Here is a 21,606-nt window from a genome sequence, read left to right on the forward strand (position 1 = left end):
CATCGTCCAGGAGTCAGTTGCCACATGTGCTCTGAGAGACTCAGCCCCTCCTCCCTGACATTCCTGCCATGGCCTCTCCCAGCAATTCTCCCAAGGAGGAGCCTGGGACACGTCCGGTTCCTGGCACAGAATGACAGCTGGCTGATTGATGCAAGACCCTGCTCCATGGCTGGACAGAGCAGTACATGACCCTAATCCTGAGCTGAGTCAGAGAAAGAGGACATTCCTGGATGACCCATAAGCTGTACAAGTATGCTTTTGTAGCCTACTGTAGTATTCTTTTAATACAGGTTACAGTGTACATTGGTGCAACTCTGGAGTCTGTGGTCCACAGGGAACTGGAGTTGCACCCTAGCCCAGCCTTTGCCATTGAAATATAATCGAGTGTCACTGCAATCACAACAGTAAGCACACTGACTGTCATTCACATGTGTACACCGATTTCATAAGGCCTACTCCAGGTCACACCCACTCTGCAGGAATCCTCAGCGCGCTGCCCTCACATGGATGCACATGCATGTTCACACATGTTTACGTGTAAACTACCCTGGGCCTCCTATTCTTGCTGGGTCACAGCAGCTTTTGCTTAACAAGGCAACACCGGTGGTAAATAAGCACAGTCCATTTTACCAGGAGCTTACTGTGGGTGAGTCCCAAACCATGAGGTTCCCGCACAGTAAAAGGTCAAAAGCCAGTTGATCCAAAAGCAAAAAATCAGGGCCAACCTGATAGTCATAACTGCCCTCTCAAACAAGCTGTTTTCAAATCTCCCTCCAAGATTAAACATAGAGCCCAATTCAAACTTATGCAAACCCACATAGTACATAAGGGAGTGAGATTCCAGCAAGATGACCATGACTGTATGCTGATTGCTGAACACTTCGCTACTGCTGCTTATGCAGACTTCTGGCCTTTGCTCAGGTATGGGAGATGATATCTTCACAGGGACAGAACTAGCGCTTAACATGCTGTGCTCTAATATAGCCTAGATAGGAATTAGTTAGGAACTATTTTACAGCAGGTGGCCTCTGTTGTACCCCAATCACAGGCTTATGGGACACGTCATTCCAGACGCATAAAATCTTTTTCTTTAAGGATGACGCATCTCCTAAACATATGGCCCATTCAGTTACTGTTTCTCTCTTGAGATGAATAGCACTATATCCCCTCTTCCTCTTTATGAAAACATACATACACCTACTGTCCCCCAAGTCACCTGGTGGGAAACTACCATAAATTGACACATGCAAATCTCCTTGACTTTCTCAACCGTGGAAGACCAACTCCAATAATGTTGTGATGACTCATGTACAGGCCCTTTCTGTGTTCGTTTACAGAAGGGTTACTAGTTTAAAGCAAACATTTTTTAATGCTGTATGGATCCCTGCCTGAAATATCTCCTGAGGTTGAGAGTTTAATTCTAGATAAGAACCCATAGTTATATGTTTAAGTGATTGCTGTTCAATTGTGATCTGTTACCATCAATGTCAGCATGGTTAACCAAAAACAATGGAGAGTGATCTAAAAATCTTAACAGAATCGAGCTGCTATGGTTCTAAAAATATAATTCAAGCATGGTTTGCAAAAAACACTGGCAATTAAAAGGCAATGGCCCTCATTATGACCTTGGTGGTAAATCCCACTTACCGCCACGCTGACGGGCGCCAACTTACTGCGGCGGCGGCAGATATCCATTCACCATGTTATGACAAACACACTAATCCGTCAGTATTCAGCCACATACACAAATCCGCAAGACCAAAGATCAGTGATAAACTGGCGGTACCAGAACCGACACAGTTACGCCAACAGAACAACTCCCACCACATTATGACCCACGAATCACCCCAGCGGACATTCAACAGCAGTAAACCACTGGCGGTACATACCACAGAGCTCACAATAGACACCCATATACAAAACAACACCACATTGCACAATTCAAACAACACACACCTGACACCCATACACAACCCACACCCACACCACTATAAAACACACACCCAGAGTACCGACAACCCTTTACCATTACAAACCATTGCCAGCAGAGAGAAACCAAGACCACTGACACAACTAGAGCCACACACTACTCACACCTATACACCACTCACACACTCCACATCACACACCCTAACACATTACCCAACACATCCTCGTCAACACACATCACAAAACACCCATGGCACCACAAAGACACCCCCGTTTCACAGAGGAGGAGCTAAGGGTCATGGTGGAGGAAATTGTCAGGGTAGAGCCACAGCTATTTGGAGCACAGGTGCAGCAGATATCAATAGCTAGGAAGATTTAACTATGGCGGAGATTCGTGGACAGGGTCAAAGCCGTGGGACAGCACCCAAGAACTAGGGATGACATCTTGAAGAGGTGGAACAACCTACAGGGGAAGGTGCAGTCCATAGCAGCAAGACACCAGCTCGCTGTACAGAGAACTGGCGGTGGATCCCTATCTCCTCCCCCACAACTCACAGCATGAGAGGAGCAAGTCTTGGCACTACTGCATCCTGAGGGCCTGGCTGGAGTCGGAGGAGGACTGGACTCTGGTAAGTCAACTCTCTACTATTATCACCCCCCTACCTGCTTGCCATCACATACCCTCACCCTCACCCTCACTCCAATCACTCCACTACTTCTCACACACCCCATCATCACATCTCACTCATCCCAATACACAAGTGAAAGCTGGCAGGGCAAATCTAATCAAAGAGGGGAATCTACAGATATACAATATGTCAGACACAAAAACCATGACACATCATTTACATCCCCACAGGTACCCCAGCCAATGGCAGCAGAGAGGAGGTACCAACACTATCCAGTCCCCCAACTGAAAGGCCTACAGTGATGACAGCATCTCTGGTCTTCAGGATCTGGTTGACCTACCTATCCCTTCAGGGACCACTGGACAGCCGGTTACCCAGACCAAGTCACAGACCATCACAGAGCCTCCCCCATCAGGAAACACCACCACAGCACCCACCCAGCGTACCCACACCTCTGTTCCCAGGACACGTCAATCAGCAGTGTGTCCACCTCTACAGGGACTCCAGGGCACACCTCATCCCAAGACAATCAGTGACCTGGGGTCAGTGGCAGTGGGCGCAGGGGACAGAGGCACAGGCCAACAGGGACACTGGGAGGACTGCTGTGCGCCAGGGGGAGGACAGTTCCAGAGAACTGAATCTCCAGGAGGCACTCGCCGAGAACCTGGGAGCCTATCAACATTCCCAGGACACGATGGGCAAGAGCCTGGATAATGTGCAGGAGAACAGGCGCCTGCTCCCCTTCCTATGTCCCCTTGGACAATGCACCTGTGCTACAAACAGACTGGAACAATACCCTGGACTTTCCTCCATCATCACCCCATCCCATTGCAACTGCCCCTCCATATATTAGCACTTCTATAAACACCCTTTCAAAAAAACCTATTTTGATTATGTCATGTATAACAAATACCTATTCATTATAACAGGTACAAACATTGCACATCAACTGTACAGAGAATGAGCATAGATGAATGACCTGTAGCTGGCTGTAGTGATCACACCAGGGGTATATGTCACCAACATCTGCAAAATGAATTGCCAGAGGGAACAGTAAGTGGGCCTAGAATTTGAAAATATCAGCATGCCATTGCCACACAAATTAAAACAAAAGTTAATGAAATGTGAAGTAACACTGTCCTACCTGTGTTGTCAGATTATATATGTTCTGTTGTCATCATCCTCATCCTCTGCCTCCTCATCCTCACTGTCCAAAGGGTCTACCTCTGCCACACAAGCATCTCCAGCCTCCTCCTCCTGCAGAAATTGGACATGGCATCTGAAGGCCAGGTTATGCAACATGCAGCATGCCACCACTATCTGGCAGACCTTCTTTGGTGAGTAGGACAAGGATCCACCTGTTAGATGGAGGTACCGGAACCTGGCCTTCAGGAGGCCAAAGGTCCTTTCAATGATCCTTCTGGTTCACCCATGTTCCTCATTATAACATTCTTCTGCCCTTGTCCTGGCATTCCTCACAGGGGGAGCAGCCATGATAGGTTTGGGTAACCAGAATCACCTGCAAATGTTGAGGGACAACATTTAGCCACAAACTATCCTATATGGCCCACACCATACCCATACACCAACATTTACTGGGTGGCAACGACGGATCACCTATTAGCCACACCCTGTGCCTCTGTAGTTGAGACATCACATTTGGGATGCTGCTGTTCCTTAGCACAAAGGCATCATGCACCGACCCTCAATACTTAGCACTGACGTGGCCAAGCACACCATCTGAACATTCATGGAGTGAAAACTCTTACGAGTCCTGAACACCTGTTCATTCTGTCGGGGAGGACAAATGCAATATGTGTTCCATCAATCGCCCCAATTATGTTGGGGATATGTCCCATTGCATTAAACTCTGCCTTTACTGTGGCCAAATCTTCAAACTGGGGGAAAACAATGTAGCTGCAAATGTGTTTTATCAGGGCAGACGAAACTCTTGGTTGTGACATTCCTGCTGTCAAGCCCATTATCACTTGGATAGAACCAGTTGCCAAGAAATGGAGTGCTGATAGCACTTGCACAAGAGGGGGGATCCCAGTGGGGTGACGGATATCAGATATCAGATCAGGTTCGAACTGGGCACACAGCTCTGTGACTGTGGCTCTGTCAAGTCTATAGGTGAAGATGATGTGCCGGTCCTCCAGTGTTGCCAAGTCCACCAGGGGTCTGTACACAGGTGTATGTCTCCAGCTCCTATTCACCCGCAGTGGTAGGTATCTAAGGGACAAAAGAGTGTGGAGCCGGTCACAAACTGAAAAATGGAGCTACAACAGTACTTTGCATCCTGTAAACATGTAATGGGTCATTGTGATTTGTCCAGTATGTACTAATATCTCCTGTGACGCAGCATTATTCCAGGGCCTGCCCTCCCCTGAAATGACGTCCGCCTTTACTGTGTGGAGAGACAGGTGGAAGTGAGGTAATGGGAGGTGCTCAGGAACCGCCATGCAACTCCTCATTGACTAACATTGGGCTCTATGGGGTACAGTGGCCAATGGTGATCTACGCAGGCGGTGACCGAAGGCACCACCACGGACGTGACCGCCATTTTCTATCATATTCCTCAATTGCTACCTGACCTTCCATAGGGGAGGACCTCCATGTGCTGCTGTGACCTGTGTCTGGAACCTACCATGGCCTGTGTGACCGGGGAAAGGGCCCCAACCTTCACTTCAGGGGAGTTGGAGAGACTGGTGGATGGGGTCCTATCCCAGTACAGACTGCTGTATGGGCCTCCACACCAACAGGTGAGTATACCACTCCCCAGCACAGGGCATGTTGCCCCATCCAGAACCAGTGGGCAAGACACTCACATGAGAGACTGTGGCCCATCACTCCCCAGGATCAAGCACAGGGCATGTTGCCCCATCCAGAACCAGTGGGCAAGACATTCTTTAGGTAATACAAACTAAAATGCATTTAGGGGTGACTGTTTTCAAAGGTAAAGAAAATTGTAACTTACTTAGGACTTCATTCCAATAGGGATTACAACTTGTTGAAGCCTGAATCATGCGTTTTTACCCAAATGGCTGGTAAGAGGTATAGGGTAGTAATGCTACACCCAAAACATATTGCACTAGCTAGATGAGTAATTACTGGTCTGGTATTATTTCAAAAAATACCGGAAGCTCCTAATAAGAATGACTTCTGTTGTTATTTATTATCTTGAACAACTCTGAAAATTATTCAAAGAATAATAAGACAGCAGCCAGCTGGATTACCTTCTGTATTTCTGTTTGCTCTTTAGGGTCATGCGCACAAGCGCTCCATTCTTGTTGTTATCTCTCTTTGGGCTTTTAACCAAGCCCATGCCACGCCTGTCACTAGTTTGTGGGCTTGCCTTTTAAAATCAGCTTGATTTCATTAGTGAAAGGCATACATACGTGATGCCTTTTCTGGTGTTTAGCCCTCCTTGAGCACACGGGCCACCTACTAAAAACATACGAGGCTCCATGTTTTCAGCATGGTTTCCAGACTACTTTATCTTTTTATTTTCCACGCAGCGCGATCGCGCTGGGTTTTACATAGTTCAATCGCACTCGTTTTTTTTGTTTTCAATTTCAGAATGCTGCGTTTTACATAACGCGATCGTGCTCGGTTATTTATTTTCAATTTCTGTGGCAAGAAAAGTCTGAGTAGAAGTTTACAACGCTAATAGCGCTAACTCGAGCAAATGCGAGACCCTTTGCGTTACAAATGCATGTTTAACTTGGGATGTTATTATAAGCTTTTTTATTGACGCTTTGTCTATATTTCAATTGGGCTATTAGTAAATCAAAGTCATCGACCAAAACAAAGATTAGCTTCTCATAAAGGCACTTAAGTTGAGCAGGTGTGAAGTGGGATAGAAAAAGCACCTTTCATCCATAAACATGAGGTTTTGTCTCAGAGGACTACTCATATGCTCCTTACGGAGGAAATGCATGATGTCAAAGCACCAAGCAAGGGTGTCACCAGTTTGGCTGCGCTAGAATGACTGAGCTAAAAAAGATCACCTTTACTTATTAAGTAACCTTAGAACGAGGAGCCAGAGATGAAAAAGAAGAACCGGATCCTCCTAAATCGAGGATGCAAAATCTACCATTTTTTATTCAGATGTATCGCATTCAAATCCTCAGTCCTCGTCGATGCAGTTAAGGGCTGGCTAGTAGTATCTGACCTTGAGGCCTGGGAGTACACACCTGCTTGGGCAGTTTGATCTTCTGTTGAGTACACAATCACCATGGATGTGCAAGTAGATGTACAGAGGAATATGTCCTGAGAAATGACTCACTCCAACAGCTACAACAACTTCACTCTCTGTCAGCACGTTTTTTGATCACATTCTAATAAAGAGGATGATAAAGACGAGGATACTTGTGTGCATGCATTTTACTTACTTATTCTAGGTAGTAAACATTGTACACATCTATATTGAAGTAACAGAAGAGCAGTATGCCGTATTTTGCAGAAACAGTTGTTTATTGCATCAGGAGCATCTCAAACAGGTGGTGCTATTTATGCAACTGTATTGTCCGTAAAGGGACTTGTTGAATCAAGATTACTGAAATTAAGATGTGAAGGATGACAGTACAAACATGTACTTGCAACATTACTAAAAACAACTTCATGTTGACTTTTAGCCTCAATGTATACAATAAAATATTTGAAGCACAGATATACCATGTTTTTCCAATTAAAACATCTGGAACTGCATGATGCAAAGCAAGTAGTAAAATAAGCATCCCAAATATCCTCGCTGTAGTCATTGTAATAAAAAGCTATGTGAGGGCAATGTTAGTAACAGGACTCAAGATATATCTCCATTGCTCTTGTTCAATAACTTAGAAAATAAGGGTATTCTGCGATCCTCACGCCTCTTTTACTGATCATCAAGACAGACATAAAAATTGTGTGAATTTAGCTTTGAAATCACACCAACCCTCCTTTTTTATAAATTTATCACTACTGATAAACACCTTAGTTAATCTACGAAGAGTTCGAAACAGCCTTTGAAAAGGCATTTATGTATGATATGAACCTGTGATTAAATTAGATTATCAGCATTTATTTGTCTTATTAGTCAAACATTATTAACTAACAGGAGCACGTCTAATACTCGCAATAACAAACTGCAACTTTCATTTTCTAACCCTCTCTATCCCTGCTCAAAACAATGATAAACACACAAGAGAACAAACTTAACAAACTAACGACAACTAGTCCACAAAGAAAGAAAAGCCAAAGTTACTAATATACTAACAAATCAACACTAACCTTAATTCCTCAGCGCCTTCAGACCCTCACGGGTGAGTAGCTGCGCTCTACCAAAAATTGATTGATTGATTGATTGAATGCCTCATCAGTGTAGTAAGTGCTATAGAAATTCAATTTATAATTATTAATTTAATAGAACGATTTTATTGTTGATTCTGCGAGTTTTAAAAATTAGTGTTCCTATATTTGAATAGGCACAATAACATTCGTAGCATGTACAAATCATTTCTACAAGGAAATTGTTTGTTGTTTACACTCAGCTCTTGGTAAATACACATTAAAAATATTTTACTTTTTTTCTGATGCATCATATAGGCTGTGCCAAGTATTTAGACTGTTTGTATCTTAGATAACGGATCTTTGAGATATGACTATAAGTAATTTTTAATGCATATGTTCCTTTTAATTCCTATTACTTTTTTAGGTCATGCCCACAAGCGCTTTTCCGTGTTGTAAGTATTGTGGGCCTTTAACCACACCCATCTCACGACGATCACTTTCACTCATTTGTGGACCTGCCTTTTAAAAATCCCTTGATGTCATTGGTAAATGCTTTACGCTTGTCCTGCCTTGGGGCGGTTTTGTTACCACCTTGCAGACTGCCCCTGTTACATCGATAATTGCACAATTGCCCATATACTTCAGCATGGGCAAACTTTTTTTTCCTTTTGTCTCTCCTCTTCGTGCTGCATGGCAGCCATGGCACTCACAGCGTTAACAGGCACAACAGAGGAGCAACTGGATCCCGCCCAAGTCGAAACCCGAGTAGGTCACCACAAACCATGATAAAATAATTAATCCCTGCACCAGATTTTCCGGCGAGGGCCTTGTCGCCCTCCTTGCTTTTTCATTGCACGCCCTGGCCCTCCTCCCATATATATTTTATTTCTTCTGCCTTTTATTGTCCGACTCCTGATCCGCGGCTGGGGCTCAGGTTACGGTTTTTACAGCTCGGCCCATCAATGCCCTGGGAACTAACTATCCCTACTAATGCCCTGGTTACTATTGCTTCTAATGTGTTTTGTGACTATTTACTGTTGGTTTATATAGTGAAGACTCCTTCTTCATGCACATCAGAATGCTTGACATATTGAATGAACTGCGTCATCAATTCCAAGGAATGAGGCACATACCATTTCCTATACAGATGGCATCACTCCTCACACTAGCACAAAACAGATTAGACTGTCATACATTTGTAGCACGCTCCCTCTGCATTTGAAGGATGCCCTTCTTTCCCCAACTTCAAAGTAAATTTCTCCTAACCTCCTTGAGAAATACCTCCCATTGGGCTGTACAGTCTTGTGAGCTCTCGGTTGTGAATATTTTCATGCAAATAAACACACTTTTTTATTTGTTATAACCTCCAAATCTGTTCATTTATTCATTCATTTTCTATTGCTGTTCTTATGACCATCCTTATTGTTGGACTTGTTTTCCTTATGCAGGGTCATCCCAAGTCTTTTTGCCTCCTGCAGCCAATTTTTTCTGACCTGTCGCTGTTGGCTCTAGGACTCTGAGCACATTATCACTGCTGACCAGTGCTAAAGTGCAGGTGCTCACCCATCTAAAGTTGGTATATTTGGCTTATACCTAAATGGCATATTTAATTTACATATAAGTCTCTTGTACAGTGGTATCTCTACACCCAGGGCCTGTAAATTAAATGCTACTAGTGGGTCTGCAGCGCTGCTTGCGCCACCCACTGAAGTAGACTTTCAAACCTGTCTCAGGCCTGCTAGCGCAGGGCCTGTGTGCACAGTTTTCTGTCACAGGGACCTGGCATATAAATTTACTTGCCAAGCCCAGAACTCCCCTTTTACTACATGTAAGTCACCCCTAAGGTACGCCCTAGCTAGCTCTATGGGCAGGGTGCCATGTATGTTGAAGGCAGGACATGTGCCAGGTTGCATGGCCTGTCCTGGTAGTGACAAACAGCCTAACTTGGTGTCTCACTGCTGTGAGTTCTGACTTCTTATAGGATTGCATTAGAAGTTCCCTGCCTTATGTGTAATGGGTATTGTCTGATTTATGAGAGGTAGCGTAGGCATGTTTGGTATGGTTGTGATGGTGATAATAAATGCTGCTTACTGGTGTAGGTGTATTTTTTATTACTATTACAGAAATGCCACTTTGAGAAAGTGTGCATTTCTCTGTGCTTATGACTCTGGTGTTTTGCAGCTTGACTCCAATCCACGTCTGGGCAGAGTGACAGTTGGGGCTTTGTGCATACTTTTCAGACAGCCTATACACAGGGAGGGTGGAGGTGTCACAGAGGTGCATCTTCATACTGAATAGTCTTCCTAGGCTGAGAGAAGTGCGAGGCGTGGCACACCTACATTTGTAAAGGCTGTGCCCTGGCCTCACACAATAGGGTCGTTTACCCCTCACTGATGTTTGGAACCTGTGCTGGAGGAGAGAGGGGGCACTCCCAGAACCAGTTGTAACTGGTTGGAACCTCCTCTCTCCACCATTGTAAAACACTGTAAAGACAGAGTAAAAGTACAGGGGAATTTTCCCCACAATTTGGAGACTCTTGGAATCATCTTGGAACTGGACACAAAAGGCTGGAAGGACTCACCAGAAACCGCCATGGACTGCTGCTGCTGTGCTGACCTGTGACCTGCTTGGTCACTAGAAGGACTTGCCACCTGGTGGCATCCTCTGTGCTGGCCTCTTGCTGGGCACCTCCACCTGTGGGCCTTTTCCTTTGACTCTTGTCCCCCAGGGGCAGGGTGCTGTGCCCCCTGCCCCTTGTAATGATCCTAAGCATGAGGAGTGCTTCAGTAGGTGTCCAGAACTAGCGTTTTGGAAAAGTGCTTCACCTTGTTTAGAACTGGCACTTGGGAACAGTGCTACACCCTCATTGCCCCAGCGCTTGAGAGTGCCATTGTGCCATAGGAGATTCATCGCCACGACCGTGGCTTAATATGATGCCCATGCGTTGTGCCCCGTTTTCACCGCCGCAGCCCGGGGAGGCTGTGTTGTTGAGACGCCAGTGAGCCGCGCCTCACAGTGCCTCCGGGGCACAAGGAAAATCCATTGGCCGAGAACCGGAGCAAGTGTGCTCCTATCTGTGCCCCCGGGGTGAAGTTTGCTCCGGGGAGCGCCCCCGGAGCACCAGAAGGCGCTGACTTATGGCCCTTCACCACCACAGCCCAGGGAAGAAGCCGATGTCGCTTGGCAGTCTGGCAGGATACCCAGGGCACAGCCAAGCCAGTTGTGAGCCTACAGCGGGCTCAATACTCGCTCCCGGAGGAGCGCATTGGAGGGCCGAGGCTCGCTGGGTCCCCACTCTTCTCTTCGTGTACAGCCCATGGGTGGGCGGGGTGGAAACCTCATCGACGGTCCTCTCGCATCACCGGCCTCCGCATCATTCTTTGGGGGCGTTTTTGTGGTTACCCCAGCATTGGAGGGCCAGTGCAGGCCCGGGGAGGGGCAGCAATTGTGGGCCCCAGGAGAGGCCAATCAGGAGTTCAGAGGGGGTGCGTGCCACCCCCTCTAACCCAGAGTTGTTAAGGAGGCGCCCACATTGTGCAGAGGAGCACCAGGGGGCCCTTCTTCGTTCTTTGTACATTGGTGGTGCCTTCACCTTATACAGGTATTTCCAAAAGGAACAATATAGCTCTTTCTAGAGAGTTTGCTGATTCATATATTGCGTACCTGTTCATGATGACTCCATATGGGTATGCAAATGTTCCTTTTATGGGCATAACATGCTAATATGTTTTTATGACTTGTCATACGTTTTCTAATGTTCCTAATATGGGTGTTTATGGTATTCTTATGACAAGTGCTTTGGTATAATAACGTGTTCCCTGACTAGTGCTTATGTTGCAGAATGCTGAGTAACCTGTGTGTTACATGTGACTACTGCTAGTTTGCAGAGTAACTAAAGTGTAACATTCTGACAACTACTAAGGTAGCAGGGTACTACTGATATGTGATGTTTGGTCTAATAATTGCGTTGTGTACAGTACAGTATATTTTCATATAACCTGGTGTTGTGTTTCCTTTGTGGTGGGGATGGTGCATCACATGTGTTGTGTGTGTTGTGCAAACCCTTTACACATTGCCTCTGGGATAGGCCTGACTGCTCGTGCCGAGCTACCAAGGGGGTGAGCAGCGGTTGTTTTGGATGTGTAACTCCCTTGCCCTGACTACAGTGGGTGGCTTCTGCCTGGCTGAGGTGCATACCCTAGCCAACCAGAAACCCCATTTGTAACACTTATTGACTTGTTTTCAACTCATAACGTGCAGCGAGTTGGCACACCAATGGGCTGGGCTGGGCGTTTTATTCCTGCGTCACTAAATCTCACAAGTGCGTTATAAGGCATCTAATTATCTTATAATATTTGTAACTTTTCTTAAACTGTGAGGGCTAAAACCCTCACCCTGCTCCCACTTTGGCCATATCTTCATTTATATTGTTTATTCAAAATCCTTTCACCAATTTTGCAACAATTCCATTTTCATCTGATTTATTTGCATGTATCAAGCTTCGTGCAACCTTATTGTATCTGTTCCTCCTTTTCACCTTTTGTTTTTTCCTCTCCCTTGCTGTAGTTCAAAGTTTGATGAGGAAAAGTGATTACCAGTGAGGACAAATGAATGGTGGTGAGCACCACCTCTAACCACTGGCTCAAATTAGCACGGTTTACATATTGAACTTGTTTGGTGGACTCAACAGGAGTTCGCACTTGTTACGTGGGAAGGACTTGTATCCTCCCTGACTTATAGCCAACATTTGTACACACACTACCCTCCTATTATATAACCCATATATTAATGCCTTTAATATCTGGATTGAAACAGGTGTCCTGCATTTTTTATCTGTTCTGATGGTGACCTCAAGGTCAAAACATTGTTGACCTTATTGCAAACTGACTAGGATACTTTACATTAGACAATTATAATGTGCAGTTTATTTAAATCACATACCAAACCCTGTTGAGTTTAACTCAATCTTTTGCATTTTTGTACATAGATGGCAGCTTAGCCATCTTAGTGTTGCTGGATCGATCTGCAGCACTTGATAAGGAGTCCCCAACCTGCTAGATGCATAGATTGCACAAGGCAGGGGTAAGGGTCACCACATTGACCTTACTGAGCTATTTTCATACCAACAGAAACAAGATGGTCAGCTGCGGCAACTACAGGGCATCTCTTTTTCAGCCCTCAATTGGAGTTCCACACGGTTCCTCACTTTGCCTCACCTTATTTAATTTATATGTGGCCGAACTCCCAACCCTGGTATGAACTTAGGGTTTCCAGGCCCTGTCTTATGCAGAAGACATGCAGATTATGTTTCAATGCCTGATGATATGCATGCTGTGGCAGAGAACTTAATAAAATGTATGTTGGACATACAGCAGCTGGGCAAAGAAAAATGGTTTAAAAATAAGCAAAAAAATATAGAGATTCTAGTCTTTGCTGCCCAGCACTCAGTGTGGTCCGAGCTGTGATGGCCAGCGACAGGTGGTCAACTACCCCTCCCATTTGTCACTGCAAAGAACCTAGGAGTTATCTTTGATAGCAAGATGACCTTTGACATGCAGGTCATTAGGACAACTAGTACATGTTTCTATATCCACATGTTTTTGCTTCATTCATCCAGAACTTAGAACTGCAGTGGCTAATGCTCTGGTGGCGTCTCAGCTTGATTATTGCAATGGACTTTACTTAAACATCAAAAAATTCTCACTCAGGAATCTTTAGGTAATTCAGAACATGGCAACCCGATTTGTTTTGAAAATATCTAAATGTCTATAGGTGAGGGAAAGCCTGGCTCTCTTCACTGTTTACTATCACACAGAGGTTGAATTTTAAAGCCCTATGTATGTATACAAGGCTTTTCACCAGCAAGGGCCACTTCTGCTGAGGTCAGCATTCCGCTGGTATTGTCCCTTAAAACAATTAAGATCTTCATCTCTGAGGAAGGTGGTCATACCTATGATTCGTTAGACGAGATGGGGTGGCCGTACTTTCTCTGTAGGTGCTGCCAAACTCTGGAACATGTCGCAAATTCACATAGCCAGCTTGGACTCCCATACGGCTTTCTCGAAGCAACTGAAGACATGGCTATTTTCCCTTCCATAATCTCCCCTCCTTTTAGGGCTGCTTCTTTCTGCTTGCAGCGCTTTAACGCTTATGGGCATAACATGCTTTATAAACTCTAAATACAAACTCTAAGTACAAATGAACAACTTGAATCACAATCTTTGTAGCATGGTATTTTGAGATCAATGGGGGCATAGGGAGTTGGTTGTCACTGTTAGACCTGCCATCCTTGGCATTGTTTTCCCTCAAATCTTTGCCTTCAACCCTCCTGTTTTGCTGACTTCATTTTTGCTGGCTTTATGACTTTAGCACTGGTTAGCAGTAGTAAAGTGTACAAAGTGTTTATGTTCTGTCCTTAAAACACGGAAGAATTGGCTTACACTTAAAATGCATATTTAATTTACTTGCAAGTCCCTAATAAATTGTTACTAACAAGGATCTGTAAATTAAATGCTGCTAGTGGGAAAACAGCACGGTTTGTGTCACCCACTTAAGTAGTCCATTAAGCGTGTCTCGGGCCTGCCGTCGCAGCCTCTGTGTCCAATTTTAAATTGCCATTTGCCAGGGCCCAAACCTTCCTTTTTAATACATATAAGTCACCTCAATGGTAGGCTTTAGACGGCCCAGAGGGCAGTGTGCTGTGTATGTAAAAATGTAGGACAGGCACTTTGAAGCTTTACATGTCCTGGTAGTGAAAAACTCTTAAAATTGTTTTTTACTTCAGCTAGGCCTGCCTCTCATATTGGATAATATTAGAGTTAATTTATTAGATTAAATTAGTGATAATTTGCAATGGGAGCAGGTAACCACATTTGGCGTCTTTGGAACTGTACTGAAAAATCCACTCTCATGGTGAAGTAGTTTTTTAAATGACTATTTTGAAAAATGCCACTTGGCATTTTCCTGTCTTAGCCATTTGGTGCCTCCAGGCTGAGTCTGTGTCACATGTTGGGGTGTACCTGACAGCTGGGCTTTGTGTATTCCTCCTAGACAGCCACACACAGTAGAGAGCTTAGGTGTGTCTGGATGGGCCATCATTTGTAGGCACAGCCCTTCTCATACATAAATAGACTGTGTCCTGTCTCCACACAAAGGGCTTCATACCTCATGTAGTTAGTCTGGAACCAGGAAATGGAAGGCTATAAACCTGTGCACTTTAAAGGGGAAACCAATATAAGATTAGCCCACTTCCAAGGAAGACTCAGGTTTGAATATTTGATCTCAGGCACCAGCTCTTCAGTACACTTCAGGACCTGAGGGCTCTGGCAGGAAAAATGACCTCTGTGCTACTGAAAGAACTGCCACTCTGCTGGACTGCTGCTCTGCACTGTTGTGATTGTTAGAAATGGGGTCTCTGGTTGGCAGTCAGTTTGCACTCTGTCCAAGCAGGGACCCTCAGTCTAGTCTGGGCAATGGAGGTACAAACTTAAGATAATCCCTGCTCATCCCCTTGGTAGCTTGGAACAAGCAGTCAGGATCATCTCCAAGGCAGCGTGTAGAGTAGTTGTACCAACACACACAGGAATACAGTGAAATCACTACAACATGGATGCCACATCAGTTTAGGAAAGTAGTTTAGATTTATCTAAATGAAACAAGACCAAAATGACAAAAATCCAACATACGCAAGTCAAGATATGAATTTCCAAAACAATAAGAGTCTTACTCCATAGAAAACAATGGAAATATTGATTTTACAGAAAGTATCTGGTTTCCATCAAAAATAAAACCACACAGGTGAGCGTGCATCAAAAAAGTCAGGGATGCCTTGATTCCTTACTTGCAAGTGAGGCCGTGCATGGTTTCTTCTCTAGTCAAGTCGGCGATGCATCGTTTTTCTCTCCCACAAGATGGTAATGTATCAATTTTCAGACGGGGCACCTCAGATCCATGCAATCTTGTGTTGATTTTTGATGCCTCACAATGATACGTGAGAAATCCGGTCGCACAGTTTCGGAAAACCGTGCTGTATGGGGTTTGTGTTGTTATCAGCAGCCGCAAGCATGTGTTGCGTTGTTTCTCCAGCTGCAATGCGTCAATCTCTCAGCCACAATGCAGGTGGAGTGTCGATTTTAGCCGCAAAGGGGTTGGCGTGTCATTTTTCAGCCATGTTGCAGGTGGTGTGGCAAATTTTTCACCGCACAGAGTTCTGTGCGTGGATTTCAGTCCTTATTCTGCCAACGTCACCTTTCAAGGGCCCAGGGATTGGATAGGATACCACTTGGCTGGGCAGGAGTCTTAGCAGAGAGGCCAGGTGCTGGAAGAGGAAGTTTTTGAGGGCCCTGAGACTTCAAAAAAGGAGAGAAGCTCAGTCTAAGCCCTTGGGGATGCTTCACAAGCAGGACTATACCAGAAAGTCGAGTCTTTGTCCTCTCTCAGGGAGAAGCAGCAACTGCAGGCCAACCAAGCAAAGCACAGTCACAGGCAAAGAGGCAGTACTCCTCCAGCTCTTCAGCTTTTTTCTTTGGCAGAAGTTCTGGTTGATTTCAGAAGTGATCTAAAACTCTGGGGTTTTGGGTCCACTACTTATAACCCTTTCTGCCTTTGATGTAGGCAAACTTCAAAGTAAAGTCTCTGTTGTTCCCAAGAGCCTGTCTTGCCCAGGCCTGGTTCCAGACTCATACCAGGGGGTTGGAGACTGCATTGTGTGAGGGCAGGCACTGCCCATTCAGGTGTAAGTGACTACTCCTCCCTCCACTCTAGTCCAGATGGCTTATTAGGATATGCAGGCTACACCCCAGCTCCCTTTGTGTCATTGCACAATTGTCAGTCTGACCCAGACAGGGTATACACAAGCAAGCAGAGTCACAGAATGGTTTAAGCAAGAAAATGCCCACTTTCCAAAAGTGACATTTTCGAACAGACCATTTAAAAACAAACTTTATCGAAAGATGTATTTTTAAATTGTGAGTTCAGAGACCCCAACCTCAACATCCCTATCTGTTCTCAAAGGGAAACTTCACTGTAAGGATATTTAAAGGCAGCCCCCATGTTAACGTATGTGAGAGATAGGCCTCGCAACAGTGAAAACCAAATTTGGCTGTATTTCACTGTTAGGACATGTAAAACACACCCCTATATGTCCCAACTTTAACATACTCTGCATCCTGTCCCTGGAGCTACCTAGGGCCTACCTTAGGGGTACATTACAAGTACAAAAAAGGGAAGGTTTGGGCCTGGCAATTGGGTACACTTGCCAGATCGAATAGGCAGTTTAAAACTGCACACATCGACACTGCAGTAGCAGGTGTGAGCCATGTTTACAGGGCTACTCGTGTGGGTGGCACAACTAGTGCTGCAGGCCCACTAGCAGCATTTGATTTATGGGCCCTAGGCACCTCTTGTGCACTTTACTAGGAACTTACTAGTAAACAAACATGCCAATCATGGAAAAGCCAATTACACATACAATTTACACATAGGGAACACTTGTACTTTAGCACTGGTCAGCAGTGGTAAAGAGCTTAGAGCAACAACAACCACAAAAACAGAGTCCAGCACACTGCAACAACCTGGGAAGCAGAGGCAAAAGGTTAGGGGAGGCCACACCAAGGATGCCAGGTCTAACAGTGATAATCCACTGTCTCCTGCATTCTGGTCTGGGTCAGAATGATTGTACCTGCTTTTGCTGAACCCAGGATCCCAGAGTAGCTCCATGGGCTAGATGGCTTGCCAAATGACTAGAGCCTTGAGGACCAAAGGCTCCAGCAACCTTTAACACAGCACCTGGACTCTACCGTCTGTGAGTCCTACATTGTCAAGTGGTGCTACCCCAGTCCTGGACCCTTGGAAGTGGGTCTGATTGTGTTCTGCCAGGCCATCTGAGGATTCAGCAGAACCGAACATCTCCTCTGCTGAGTGGCACAACCCAGAGCAGAACTGATGCATCATCTCTGCTTCAAGGATTCTCTCAGCGCAAGGACTCTGCATCGACTTTGCAGCCCACATCGGAACTGCTGTTGCGCAATGCTTCCCGACATATGTACTTTCATTGCAAACCTCTTGCGCGCTGCAGCTACGATGATGATGCAGGTTCTTGCATCGCAGCCTCACAACACTTAGGAACCAATGCATTGCCATCTCCATTGTGGACGGCCTGAACTTGTGACTTTGTCCCAGACTAGTGTGACCAGATATCCACATTTGGTGCTTTGCACTTTTTGGTGCTATCTTCAATGAAATATTCAAATTTGCATATCTCCAGTTCTATTGATTATAGTTTTGTCATTTCAGTCTTGATTTATTTATTACATTATACTCTATTTTTAATACATTGCTGTGGGTTTTTTCTTGTGTGGTGTTTTCACTTTATTACTATTGCAAGCATTGCACAAACACTTTACACATTACCTCCAAGTTAAGCCTGACTGTTCTGTGCCAAGCTACCAAAGGGGTTAACACAAGTTAATTTGGGGTTTGCATCTGTTTCACCCTGACAAAGATTGTGGTTGCTGCTTGAGTAGGGTTTCACCACCCTGTACCCGTAACCCAATTTCTTACAGCCATTCATTAATTTGCTTTATTTAAGCTATTTTGCCACAATACAGTGCAATTGCATTGAAACATTAGAGCAATACAAATATAGACATATAATGAAACAGTAAAACGAAATTTCAAAACATTACTGGAATAAGATTCAGAGTTACAGGTTCAGTACACAAGACCATCCTCCAGCAAGAAGTACAGCTAAAGCTGCATGGGTGCATTGCTCATATGCCATAAGCGATAGGGCCATCTGTATTGTCTTGTAGCAAACACACCTTGTTCCTTATTCTCCCCATGACTAGTAAAACATGAGATACTGTAAAGACTATACTTTGTCTAGCATCTGATTTTAAGATATGCAGGGCATCAACAAATCTCCTAACCCCTAAGTTCCTGCAAACCAGGAAAAGCCATTTACTTATGCCCCTTTTGAGGTTGAGCAAAAGAACAGGACATGTTCTTCTGTTTCCTCAGATGCCCCACATGGGGAGCAGGCGCATCTAGCTTTAGATGTCTCTTTACCACCAACGTACAGAATATAAAGATTTAGTAAACTAATTTTATTTTGATTGAAGGTTCTATTGTTAAGTTCCATTACCAGTACTGCCAATCTTGCACACTTTGTTTCACCTCAAACTTAGCATAACCTGCTGAAATGAGTCCTTACTGAACCATTTAAAAGCAGCACAATGGTAGTCTGTCTGAGTACTAGTGGAAAAGTTGAATGGCCACAGACAATATTAGGATGCTCCATTAAGTCAGAAAGGTATTACACTAACAACTAATTTTATTAAGATTTATTATTATGTTTATATATGAGCCTAATTACGGCATTTTACATTATTTATAACAAATGAGACATTAATTCAATATGTGAAAAACAATTTGCATTATTCTAACATAATGTAAACCATAGTCCAATTCACCTGTCTGCAGTGGCCAACATTAGCCTTGCAGCCCCTGAGCTATGAAGGGGGGGATGGATTGCCGAGCTCCAGGGAACCCCCTCAACCTAGTACACTGAATGGGTCTGGGAGGTGTTAGACAATGGACCAGAAGAGGTGGCCCCATCCATGTACTTTGCAGGGGTGGCCCCTCCAGTCTAAAGTCTATTAACCATTTGTGTGCCGGGGAAGTAATGGTTACGTCCTGAGGCACAATGCTCCTGTGCCGAGGACGTAACCATTACGTCCTGGCACTGGAGCAAGGGGGGAGCGCAGGGATGAAAGGGGAAGCGTTTCCACTTCCACCCCGACCCTTCGTGTAATGACGTCAGCATGTGATTGTGCTCTGACATCATTAGAGGGCGCTGGTCGAGCTGGAAGCTATTTGCTTCCAGTGCAGCCTCGGAGAAACAGGTGAGTGAGGTATCATTTTACTTGGGAGACTAGGGGGAATGCCGGGTGGTAGGAAATCTGTGCAGGCGCGGTGATCCTACAAAGAAAAGTGAGGAAAATATGCTTTTTTAAGCAAATTTTGAAGTTTGCAGTATGGGTAGAAAAATGTTGGGGGATCCATACAAGCCACACCTCCCTGGACTCCTCCAGGTGCCTAGTTTTCAAAAATGTCTCGCTTTGGTAGGCTTCCCTAAATGACCACCACACCAGGGACCAAAAACGCAGATGCCCCCCTCTTTTGAAAACAGGTAGTTTTGTAATAATCATTTTGAAGTGTCCACTTTGTGTTTTGGGGCATTTCCTAACGCGGGCATTGGGTCTACCTACACAAGTGAGGTACCATTTTTATTGGGAACCCTGGGGAAATGTTGGGTAGAAGGGAGTTTGTGGCTTCCCTCAGATTTCAGAACTCTCCATCACCAAAATGTGAGGAAAACTTATTTGTTTTGCCAAATCTTGAATTTTGCAAAGGATTCTGATTAACAGAACCTGGTGAGAGCCCCACAAGTCACACCCATTCTGAAATTGCCCCAGGTGTCTAATTTTTTAAAATGTATAGGTTTGCTAGGTTTCCCTAGGTGCCGGCTGAGCTATACGCCAAAATCCAAAGGTAGGCACTTTGCAAAAAAACAGGTCAGTTTTCTTTGGGAAAATGTGATGTGTTCACATTGTGTTTTGAAGCATTTCCTAACACGGGCACTGGGTCTACCCTCACAAGTGAGGTACCATTTTTATCAGGAGACCTGGGGGAACACTGGGTAGAAGGAAGTTTGTGGCTCCCCTCAGATTCCAGGACTTTCCATCACCAAAATGTGAGGAAAAATAGTTTTTTGCCACATTTTGAGGTTTGCAAAGGATTCTGGCTAACATAACCTGGTGCGAGCCCCACAAGTCACCCCATTCTGAATTTCCCTAGATGTCTAGTTTTCAAAAATGTATAACTTTGCTAAGTTTCCTTAGGAGCCAGCTGAACTAGAGGCCACAAACCACAGCTAGGCACTTTGCAAAAAACAGGTCAGTTTTCTTTGAGAAAATGTGATGTGTCCACGTTGTGTTTTGGGGCATTTCCTAACATGGGCACTGGGTCGGCCCACACAAGTGAGGAACAATTTTTATCTGGAGACCCGAGGGAATGTTTCCTTATCGTAATCATTGCTGTATAGCTATTTTATCTAGAACGCAGTTGATTCAATACAACACATTGAACCAATTCCTTTTTTCTGTTTGTCTTTGCATGTGTGAGATGAATGTATCTGAGAGAAAAGGGTGAGGTCTGTTCTACTACGATTTCCCTGAGAAATCAGAATGTCATGTGCACGGCTGCCACAAGTCACTGCCACTGCAGATGCTGATGAGGTGCTGCTAGCAGGCTGTAAGGGTTAGGCTGACAGTTGTCACATGGTGTGGAATTGGACTCAGACAGAGTTCTCAGAAGAACTGTATGTGGAGAAAGATAAACAGGTAGAAGTTCATACTCTGAATATTGCAAAAATGTGCTAGATTCTGAAGTGGTCTTGATCTTTGTGGGGAAAAAAGGAAGTCACAAAGTACCTGAGAGTGAGAGAAGAATCCTTCATTGGTAAAAGGTTATTTAGTAAAATTACTGCTGAAAAACCAAGCAAGATGCATTTAAAATGGGTTGCCCCTAAGCCATTCTGCTTGATGATCCTTTAAGTGTTTCTGATATAACATTAGAGTAAACAGTGGATTAGTATCATTATTGGGTACAATAGTCTTACAATAACTCACAACCAGAAGGACGCAAGATGGTTTGGAAAAGAAAATAATTAAAGTGCCTGTAAAACTCACCAGGACTGATAGATGGGTCAGCAGAT

At 44.7% G+C, this 21,606-nt stretch overlaps 1 protein-coding gene across 1 annotated transcript in view; it reads right to left on the reverse strand.

Annotated features, from left to right (window-relative positions):
* Positions 1-21,606, reverse strand: part of UNC13C (unc-13 homolog C) — a 1,168,779-nt gene that overhangs the window by 861,025 nt on the left and 286,148 nt on the right. The window lies entirely within an intron of this gene.

This window comes from Pleurodeles waltl, chromosome 3_1 (genome assembly GCF_031143425.1).
Source record: "Pleurodeles waltl isolate 20211129_DDA chromosome 3_1, aPleWal1.hap1.20221129, whole genome shotgun sequence".
Classification (NCBI taxonomy): domain Eukaryota; kingdom Metazoa; phylum Chordata; class Amphibia; order Caudata; family Salamandridae; genus Pleurodeles; species Pleurodeles waltl.